The sequence below is a fragment of the Tupaia chinensis genome, unplaced genomic scaffold, assembly GCF_000334495.1.
Source record: "Tupaia chinensis unplaced genomic scaffold, TupChi_1.0 Scaffold000140_1, whole genome shotgun sequence".
NCBI lineage: Eukaryota > Metazoa > Chordata > Mammalia > Scandentia > Tupaiidae > Tupaia > Tupaia belangeri.
In genome coordinates, this window is record NW_006159610.1 from 7972749 (window position 1) to 7983362 (window position 10614).

At 45.8% G+C, this 10614-nt stretch overlaps 1 protein-coding gene across 1 annotated transcript in view; it reads right to left on the reverse strand.

The window, feature by feature from the left end:
• Positions 1–9591, reverse strand: part of MKRN1 (makorin ring finger protein 1) — a 30219-nt gene extending 20628 nt beyond the window's left edge. The window contains exon 1 of the mRNA XM_006145048.3: positions 9521–9591. The gene's annotated coding sequence lies outside the window, so the exon portion shown is untranslated. The remainder of the gene's footprint in view (positions 1–9520) is intronic.
• Positions 9592–10614: the final 1023 nt, after the last annotated feature.

A 10614-nucleotide genomic window follows, 5' to 3' on the forward strand; every position in this document is an offset into this window, starting at 1 on the left:
GCATTCACTTTCTTATTCTTTACTCCTTTACTGGTCTCTTCTAGAGCAGGGTTATGGAGATTTAGTTCTGGCAGACCACAGCTCCCAAACATGCATCTATACCCAGGACGCACAGTGTAAGCAAAATGTAACTATTTCCGGGTGTGATGTGGTTGGCCTTGCAGAGGACACCGTGTTCGAGAATGTCAGGATGACTCACAGGTATCTGAGCCGAGTAGCAGTGGAGATGTTAAGCACATTCCACTTCCCCAGGCAAGTGGACAGCGTGGAAAACGGGCCCACGGCCAGCCGATGGCATGGTGGTTTCGGTGGCTAGATCCCCTATGGCTGACTGCGTTGAGTCCTAGACCCAGTGACCTCAAAAACCCACTGGGCACACGTGTGTGCCCAAAATCCCAAAAGAAGGAAAAAAAGGACTACAGGATGATCATCCCTCATTTCTCATTTCTCTCCCTCTCTGGCAAGAACATATACCTTCTGATAATTAAAAATAAATAAATAAAAGAATGAAAACAGAGGGCCAGCCAGTGGTGCTGAGTAAGAGAGAGGTGGCACACACATAGTTCAGGCACAGATCTATGAGAGAGCCCACTGAGACCAGCAGGGGGCCCAATGGTTACGTCGCTGGACTCCCACATGGCTGACTGCCGTCTAAGAGCCAGCCCTAGAGGCCTGAAACTCACTCCTGGCACATGTGCGTAGGTGCCCAAAATCCTGAGAGGAGAATGGAGAAGGGGTTGCCGTGTGGCCATCTCCCCGGGGGGTGATTTCTCACTTTCCATCTCTTGTTTCTCCAGTGAGCGTACATGCCCTACAGCAAAAATCTCTTAAAAAAAAAAGATAGAGCCAACTTACAAGATGGAGTCACTCTGGTCAACATTTTAATAGAACTCATTCACTGGGACCAGCAGTTAGCATAATGGCTATGTCGCTGGACTCCCACATAGTCGACCGTGGTTCGAGTCCTGGACTCGGTGGCTTAAACTCACGCCGGGCGCGTGTGCGTGCGTGCCCAAGATCCCGAGAGGAGAATGGAGGAGAAGGGATTGCGGCGTGGCCATCCCCCCTGGGGGGTGATTTCTCGCTTTCTATCTCTCTGTCTCTCTCTGTCTGCCTGGCGAGAGCACGCACCCTATAGCAAAAAACTCTTCAAAAAAAAATAATAATAATAGAACTCATTCACTGCTCTCACTAGAAATCAATTATTAACTCACTGCTTGCTCATACAAAGAACTGCTTACAGCCTGCTTGAAACGACAGCTAAAACGAACGTTTTCTATCTCTCTGCTACATTCCAAAGAGCGCAGTTTCTCTCAGTCTGGAGAGCAAGAGAGCAAAGGACCTTGAGCAATAACTTTGCCACAAGCTATCATTTGAGAAATGGGAACATGACGTGCTGGCTTGCACTTGTAAGATAAGAGGTCTAAAACGAGTTTCCATTTAAGGGAAAAAATATTGAAGAACAAAGCTTCCTCTTAGACTTTTAAAAAACAGGATTAAAACTAGAAACTTTATGGGCCACAGACCTTAGACAAAGACCTGCTGAATGTTAATTAACTGAGTTCTGAATGTCTAAAGTCTTGAGTTTTGGGGCCCACTCTCAAATAGGAGAATGATGTAAATCACATGACACGTAGTCCCCACAAGGGAATGCATGCACAAGCCCCTCCCTGCTGGTATAAAAGCTCCTCATCCCAGTTGTTCAACCCATTCCTGGGACCCACCCTGCTTGGGAGCTCTGCTTCTCCTCTCCTCTTAATAAACTCTGCTTTACTACCCCTTCTCTGTGTTCATATCTCTAATTCTCCATAAGCATGAGACAAGGAACCTGGTCATCTCATGATCCTAATGCGGCACTGGTGTTGGGCCTGATCACAGCTTCCTGCATGAGTGCAGTGGTTAAGGCGTCTGGACCCCAGTGGACAACTATGTGGTTCAACTGTGCAGTTTAAGTTCTAGATCCAGCAGTTTGAAAAATGTGCCAGGCCTGTGTGTGTGCACACCTGAAATCCCAAGAGAATGGAAATGGGACTGTGTAAGACCATCCTCCCCACTGGGGAGTTGCCCTCTCACTTTCCCTTTGTCTCTCCCCTGCAAGTATACTAGACTTACTGGGAAAAAGGAGAGAGAGAAAGAAACTAAGAGCCCAGCCATGGTGGGGCAAGCAGGAGGTCACCACTAAGCAGTGACTAGCGCTACATGAGACCTGGGTTCAGGTTCCAGTGCAATTGAACAGGCCCAGAGCGGTGGTGCACACCTGCGGTCCAAGCTACCTACTGGGAGGCTGGGGCAGGAGGAAAGCAATGTGGAGAGGCCCTGCGAAATACTTTTTGTCTTCAAATAAAAACAAAAAATAGATTCAGATTTACCTAAAGAGCCTTGAAAAGGCCTGCTCCGGGGCCAGCAATGGCATGGTGGTTAAGGGTGCTAGACTCCCACATGGCGGACCACGGTTTGTATCCCAGACCTAGTGGGTTGTTTTCTCACTCCCCCCTGCCCTGCCCAGTCCCTCTCTAGTCAAATTAAAATAAATAAATAATGTTAAATAAATACGTCTTTAAAAAAAAAAAAAAAGAAAAAAAAGGCCTGTCCCAAATTGAAATGTGAAAGATTCTGTTCAGAGAATACCTCAAATTAACCTTCTCTGTGACAGGCGATAACAGTTACTTGGTTTAGTTTAATCTAACATTTTTAACTGTTACATATCTGCAGTTACTTTCTACAAGCTATGATGCTCCTCCGGCTCCACAAAATCATTTTTTTTGCTTATGAATGTATCTTTTTTTAAAGAACTATGCATCATTATTATTATTTTTCATATGAGTTTTGCCAGAGAAAGACTGAGAGAGAGAGTAAGAAAGCAAGCCGCCAGGTCCAGGACTTGAACTGTGGTTGGCCATGTGGGAATTACAACACCTTAACCACCACACCACCTGCTGGTCCCATGAATGTATCTTTAATCAGGCTGGACAAGTCTGGGTTGGAAAAAAGTTTATATCAAACTTGTTCCAATAGGGACCAGCAGGTGGCGCAGTGGCTAAGGTGCTGGACTCCCACATGGCCAACTGAGGCTGGAGTCCTGGACTAGGTGACTTGCTCTCTCACTTTCCCTTTCTCTCTGTCTCTCTCTGGTCAAATTAAAAATAATAATAATGGGGACAGCAGGTGGTGCAGTGGTTGAGGCACTGGACAATTCCACATGCCGACCACAGTTCAAGTTCTGGACCTGCTGGCTTGCTTTCTCGCTTTCTCTCTCTCTCTGGCCAAACTAAAAAAAAAAAAAGAATTAATAAATAAAATAAAAGAAATAATTCTCTTTTTTTGAATTAAAAATAATTAAATTAATAATTCTTTAAAGAAAAAAACAACTTTGTTCCAATATTTTCTGACTACATATATAAAGGGATTGAGAGAGGTTAAAAAAAATAAAGGCCGTGAAAATTGCACACTGTAATCTGTGTAGTCAGGCTCCAAAGAATCAGTGAAGCATCCCTGCCAACACACTGCACTGTCCTCACTCTCCCGTTCCACACACAGGATGGAGAGACGACGCCTTCACCACGTCCTTGAGGTCCGTTTGACATCAGCTACAGAGGCCTGCAGTTGTAAGGCTTAATAAAACACAAGAGGTCTTCAAAACGTCCATGGAAAGTGCCCGTAAAAAGGCTGCACGGATCTCCAAATTTTTTTGCACCCACACAAACTTGTATTTTAATTCCAGTTTTCCGCAAACTTTCTGAAGTCCCCTCTGTCTACCCAGAGATCTGGGATGGTAGCTCCTGAATCTCAGGCACTAACAACAGTAGGAATTTTGAGTGGGTCCTTGATCCTACTTCACCAGGCCCTCACTCGGTGGATCCCTGCACTGAGGTTTAATTTTCTCTGGATTACCTCCCGGAACCACCACCTGACAGCTGCCAACCTTGCTTCCTCAGCCAGACGCTCCAGGCGCTCAACCTGACCCCTGCACTTCAACGCCAGCACGAAACTCACTCTTACCACTTCTGCAACACCTACAGTGTCACGGCTTTCACAATGGGTGAAAACTGTTCTCTCAAACCGGGAAGGACAGAAGTGTGAAATGAGAGTCAACGAACAGCCTGCTGGCTCAGTACAGCGTGACGGGACTCAGTGGCAAGTTCTGGCCAAGAGCTTAAGCTATCACACAACCATGTTAGTGCTCGCGACCTGAGACCATAGAGAGTACTCGGCTCTCTGTATATTTTTACTTTAAAAATATTTGTGTGTGGGGCCAGCAGGTGGCGTGGTGGATAGAGGCGCTGGACTCCCACATGGGCGATCACAGTTCGAGTCCTGGATGCGGTGGCTTGCTCTCTTACTCTCTCTCTCATTCTGTATTTCTCTGGTCAAATTAAATAATGTTAAATAAAATAATTCTTTTTAAAAAATCTGTGTATGTGGTGAGGGGAACCCCGAGATTATAATGAATCAGTGCCACACAGGGCAGCACTAAAAACGTCTACAACCCCATCTTTTCTTAGAGAGAGAAAAAGCAAGAAATCACTCCGCAGGGTGCATTGGCTACGCCATAATCCCTTTTCATCTCTTCTCCTCCCAGGACTTTGGACACGCATGCACATGCACCACCAGTGTGAGCCTCAAGCCTCCAGGTTCAGGACTTGAACTGCTGTCAGCCATGTGGGATTCTAGCACCTTAACTACTATGCTACCTGCTGGTTTAGGCACTGGATTCCCACAAAGCCAACTGCTTGGTTCAAGTCCCAGACCTGGCAGCTGGAAAATCATGCCAGGCACATGTGCGTGCACGCCCAAAATCCTGAGAGGAGAATGGAGAAGGGATTGCAGCATGGCCATCCCAAAGAGGGAGTGATTTCTCATTTTCCTGCTCGCTCTCTCTCTCTCTCTCTCTCTCTCTCTCTCTCTCTCCAGGGATTGCACACACCCTGTGGCAAAAATTTTTTTAAATGTTTAAAAAGGAAAAAGGAGAATAAACTGCTCAAACAGGTTCCAACTCCAAAAGGTGTGACTGAATCGAGTTCACAACGGAGCCGTCCTCTCCAGTACTGAGAAAAGGAACCCTATATCCGTTGACACTGCGTACCAGGCAGGACTGTGGCAGTACGTGAACCAGACATGCTTCCTGCTCTCAGAGTTCGAACTTCCAGCAGAGGCAAGACAGACATCAAATAATCCTACAAACCAATGTCAAAACAGCTTTAACAACCGCTAAAAGAAAATCTGAGGGCCAGCATCATGGCCTCAGGGTTAGGGCAGCTCGATCTACATAAAAGATGGTGAGATTCAAGTTTGAGAAACATGCCAGCACATGTGCACATGTGTGCCCAAAATCCACAAAAAAAGGGCATGACCATTCCCCATGGGGAGTGTTTCTCCTCTCTCTCTGTCTCCCTCTGGCAAGTGTACCCACCTTCTGGTAAAAATGAAGAAAGTTTAAATTGTGCCATGAGACTAGAAAAGGGAGAGAGAATCTAGCCAGGTAGATCAAGGAAGGCTTGCCCAATGAAGTGACGTCTGCTCTAAAAATGAGTGGTCAAATGAGTCCCTGTGAACCTGTAACTAACAGAGAAAGGACATTCTAGGTGACAGCATGTGCAAAGGCCCTGGGGTAGGAGAGAGGTATGGTCACTATGTGGGATTGAGAAAATGAGAAGAGGTTAGCAGGGAGAGGGAGGAGAGCAAAGACAAACTCGGGGGGCGGGGGGAGAGGCTGGACAGGTAGGGAGGAGATTCTTCAGGGCCCAGTAAACCAAATCATCTTGACGGAGAAAAACACTGAAGAATCTAAAACAGAAATGTGTCACAGTCGGACTTAACTTTGTAAAAAAGAATTGTTTATTCCATTTTAGTTATTATCATTATTATTATTTAATTTGACTAAAGAGAGACAGAGAAAAGAACAGGAAAGAAAGCAAGCTGCCAGGTCTAGGACTTGAACTGCAGTCCGCCACATGAGAGTCCTGCCCCTTCACCATCACACCATACCTGCTGCCTCCCAGATTTAAATTTTAAAGCACTAAACAGCCAGCCAGGTGGTATGAAGGGATTCAGGTGTGGTCATCCCCTCTGGGAGGTGACGTTTCTGCCCCCCTCCACCCCCTACCCCCGTCTCTTTCGGCAACTCACAAGACCTATAGCGAATTTAAAAAGAAAAGAAAAAGAGAAAGCACTACATTAAACTGTCTTCCCAGTGATACGCCTTGGCCAGTGGACTACACTTAATTCCAGGGACTTCAGTTGGTTTCAAGAGCCAACAGTGAGTGCAGCCACCAAAGCAATCAACACAATCACCAGAGCCTAAGTCTAAGAGCAAGCCAGAGCAGTAAAAGGCAGAGTCGCAGGGACTGGTTAGATTCTAGCCTGTCACTACGGTGAAACCCTCAGTAAGCTAGTTAACCAGAGTCTCGCTACTCTTATATTTCAGAATTTAAAAAAGAAGGTAGTAGGGGGTGCAGGGGGTGGTATGGTGGTTAGGGTGTTGGACTCTCACATGGCGCACTGGTGGAGGGAGAGGCTGGACAGGTAGGGAGGAGATTCTTCAGGGCCCAGTAAACCAAATCATCTTGACGGAGAAAAACACTGAAGAATCTAAAACAGAAATGTGTCACAGTCGGACTTAACTTTGTAAAAAAGAATTGTTTATTCCATTTTAGTTATTATCATTATTATTATTTAATTTGACTAAAGAGAGACAGAGAAAAGAACAGGAAAGAAAGCAAGCTGCCAGGTCTAGGACTTGAACTGCAGTCCGCCACATGAGAGTCCTGCCCCTTCACCATCACTCCATACCTGCTGCCTCCCAGATTTAAATTTTAAAGCACTAAACAGCCAGGCAGGTGGTATGAAGGGATTCAGGTGTGGTCATCCCCTCTGGGAGGTGACGTTTCTGCCCCCCTCCACCCCCTACCCCCGTCTCTTTCGGCAACTCACAAGACCTATAGCGAATTTAAAAAGAAAAGAAAAAGAGAAAGCACTACATTAAACTGTCTTCCCAGTGATACGCCTTGGCCAGTGGACTACACTTAATTCCAGGGACTTCAGTTGGTTTCAAGAGCCAACAGTGAGTGCAGCCACCAAAGCAATCAACACAATCACCAGAGCCTAAGTCTAAGAGCAAGCCAGAGCAGTAAAAGGCAGAGTCGCAGGGACTGGTTAGATTCTAGCCTGTCACTACGGTGAAACCCTCAGTAAGCTAGTTAACCAGAGTCTCGCTACTCTTATATTTCAGAATTTAAAAAAGAAGGTAGTAGGGGGTGCAGGGGGTGGTATGGTGGTTAGGGTGTTGGACTCTCACATGGCGCACTGGGGTTCAGGTCCTGGACCTGGCAGTTTGCTCTGTCACCTTCCCCTTCTCGCTCTCTCTGGTCAAATTTTTAAAAATAAATAACAAATAAAATTAAAATCAAGAATTTTTTTAAAAATATTTATTTAATTTTATTTATTCACTCATTTAATTTAATTTGACCAGAGAGAGACACAGAGGAGGAAAGAGAGAGAGGGAAAGTGAGAAAGGAAGCCACCGAGGCCACCAGTTCCGGTCCTCGAACCGTGGCTGGCCATGTGGGAGCGTCCACCACCTTAACCACCATGCCACCTGCTGGTCCCAATAATTCTTTTTTAAAAAAATAGTTACTGTGAAGTAACTTGCAGAGTGTCTGCTGGTACTCGAGTCCATTCTCTCACATCTTCCTTCCACATCTCTGCCTTCTCGCATCACAACTTAAACACATCTGTTTCAGACAATGCATTTTTAAAAAGGAATTGTTTAATTTTATTTATCATTATTATTATTTTAATGTGGACAGGGAGACACATACACAGAGAAGGAAAGTGAGAAAGCAAGCTGCCAGGTCTGGGACTCAAACTGTGGTCAGTCATGTGGGAATCCAGCACACCCCAACCACTATGCCACCTGCCATACCCTCTGACAATGAATTTTAAGGGGTACACCCAAACAAACAAATCAGTTAAGAAAGAGTAAGTCAACCAAGAGGATGAGAGACTTGGATGTCTTTTTGTTTTTAATTTTTAAAAAATATTTATTAAATTTTATTTATTCATTCATTTATTTTAATTTGACCAGAGAGAGACAAAGAGAGTGAGAGATAGGGAAAATGAGAAAGCAAGCCACCAGGTCTGAGACTCAAACTGTGGTCAGCCATGTGGGAGTGACCAGCTCCTTAACCACCACGCCACCTGCTGGTCCCTAGACTTGGATTATCTTGACACAATAGATTTTTAAGCAACTGGAGTATTGTGTCACTGGAAAAGTTATGATGTGTTTCTATGCAAAAATGCATCATGACTTTTCTGACAACCCAAAGTTTAGCCCGGAGAAGACAGAGGAATAATCTTTCTCAGTGCCACTCTGACAAAATAAATATAGGGTAGATCCAGCTCAGCATAAGGACTGAGAAGTAAACGGCCCAGCAATGAGTAAGCTCCTGAGGTCCAGAACTAGCGCCACTGAAGGAATTCAAGCAGACGGAACACCTGACGCGGCGTTCAGCGGGCTCGCTGCTGCCGGCAGTGAGGCTGCGTGTGACTGTACAGAGCTGTTGGGCAGCACGGTCTGCTGGGGGTTGTTTTACCCGCCTTTTGACTCCCAGCAATATTAACACTGAAATCCCTTCTGGGGACCAGCAGCAGTTAGCGTAATGGCTATGTCGCTGGACTCCCACGTAGTCGACCAAGGTTCGCGTCCCGGACCCGGTGGCTTAAAACTCACGCCGGGCGCGTGTGCGTGCGTGCCCAAGATCCCGAGAGGAGAATGGAGGAGAAGGGATTGTGGCGTGTCCATCCCCCCTGGGGGGTGATTTCTCGCTTTCTGTCTCTATGTCTCTCTCTGTCTGTCTGGTGAGCGCACGCACCCTATAGCGAAAAGCTCTCAAGAAAAAAAAAAGAAATCGCTTCTGGCCAACCCATCAATCTCTGCATCAATCTAGATTATCACAGCACAGTGTCATTTAAAAAAAAGGAAAAAAAGCCTACTTTCAGGAATTTCCCCCCAAAACAAAACCAGTAAGAGTAAGTACAGTTAGGGGACCGGCAGGTGGCGTGGTGGTTGAGGGCACTGGACTCCCACAAGGCAGACCCCAGTTCAAATTACAGACCTAGCAGCTTGCTTTCTCACTTTATCTCTCTCCCTGTCACTCTGTCCCTCTTTGGTTACATTAAAACAAATTAATTAATTAAATAAAATTTAAAAATAATTCTTAAAAAAGTATAGTTGGCATAGTAGTTACATCACTGGACTCCCACATATCTGACTGCAGTTCAAGGCCTGGGCCAGGCAGCTTGAAACTCACACCAGGCACATGGACACATATGCCCCAGATCCTGAGGAGAAAGGATTGTAGTGTGGCCATCCCTCCTGGCGGGTGATTTCTTGTTTTCTATCTGTTGCTGTGTCTCTCTCTAGTGAGCGCACACACCCTACAGGAAAAATCTCTCATAAGAAAGTTAGTACATTTGTTTTGTTTTTTAAATGCTACCACCAAAAACCATCATCCGAATTCACCTTGATGCCACTGCCCAGGTGAGCTTGCCTCGGGTGGAGAGGTGGGCCACGGAACCTCTGAAGTCCCTTCTACCACAAAGATTCTAGGACTCCTAGCAGACATTGTCGCATAATAAAGGCAAGTACAAGTCACCAGAATCCCCCTCCCATGTACTCCTTGGAGACCTAAGCACAGTCGCCAGGACACAGATCGAACCACCCCAGGAAGTAGCTTTTGAGAGTAAGAGATGAAACCTCACCCTCCTGGCCCCCAGGCATCATAACCACCTCTCTGGGATTCCCAGAACATGACTAAGGTGGCACTCAATCACTTCTGCTCTAATATTTCGCATCTTGCTATTTTCTTTGTGATGAGTGCGTGTACCTGATTTCTCAACTAGACCGTAAACGCCGGCAGAACACCATGGTTATTCTCCCTTTACCTCTCACGTTACCTACACACATCACGTTATGTGCTTTCCCTCACTCTCTCTCTCTGGTCAAATTAAAAAGCAGTAATAGTACCAGAACCAGCAGATGGCATAATGGTTACATCGCTGAACTCCCATGTGGTAGACCACAGTTCAAGTCCTGGACCCAGCGGCTTAAAACTCACACCAGGCATGTATGACTGTGTGCCCAAAATCCCAAGAGGAGACAGGAGGAGAAGAGATTGCAGTGTGGCCATTCCCCCAGGGGCTGATTTCTCACTGTCTGAGGAGCGCACATGGCCTAAAGCAAAATTCTCTCTCAAAAAATAATAAAGAAATAAACAACAACAAAACAGGCAAATGTGTGAGTATACACATGCCCCAAATCCCCAGTGCAGAATGGAGCTTCAGAAGCGACTTCCGTGTGACCACCTCCCCTGGGGGTGCTTTTTCACTTTCTATCCTTCCCCAGGAAGCGCTTGTGCCCTATAGCAAAATTTAAAAACAAAACAAAACAAATCCAAGTTTCCTCTTAAGAAAGACTATATATAAAAAAAAAAAAGCATTGTTTTCAAGTAATAAATTTCACTATAGGGAACTGCAGATGGCTTAATAGCTATGTCACTGAACTCCCATGTACTTGACCGTGTACTCAACCATGGTTCGAGTCCTGGACCAGGTGGC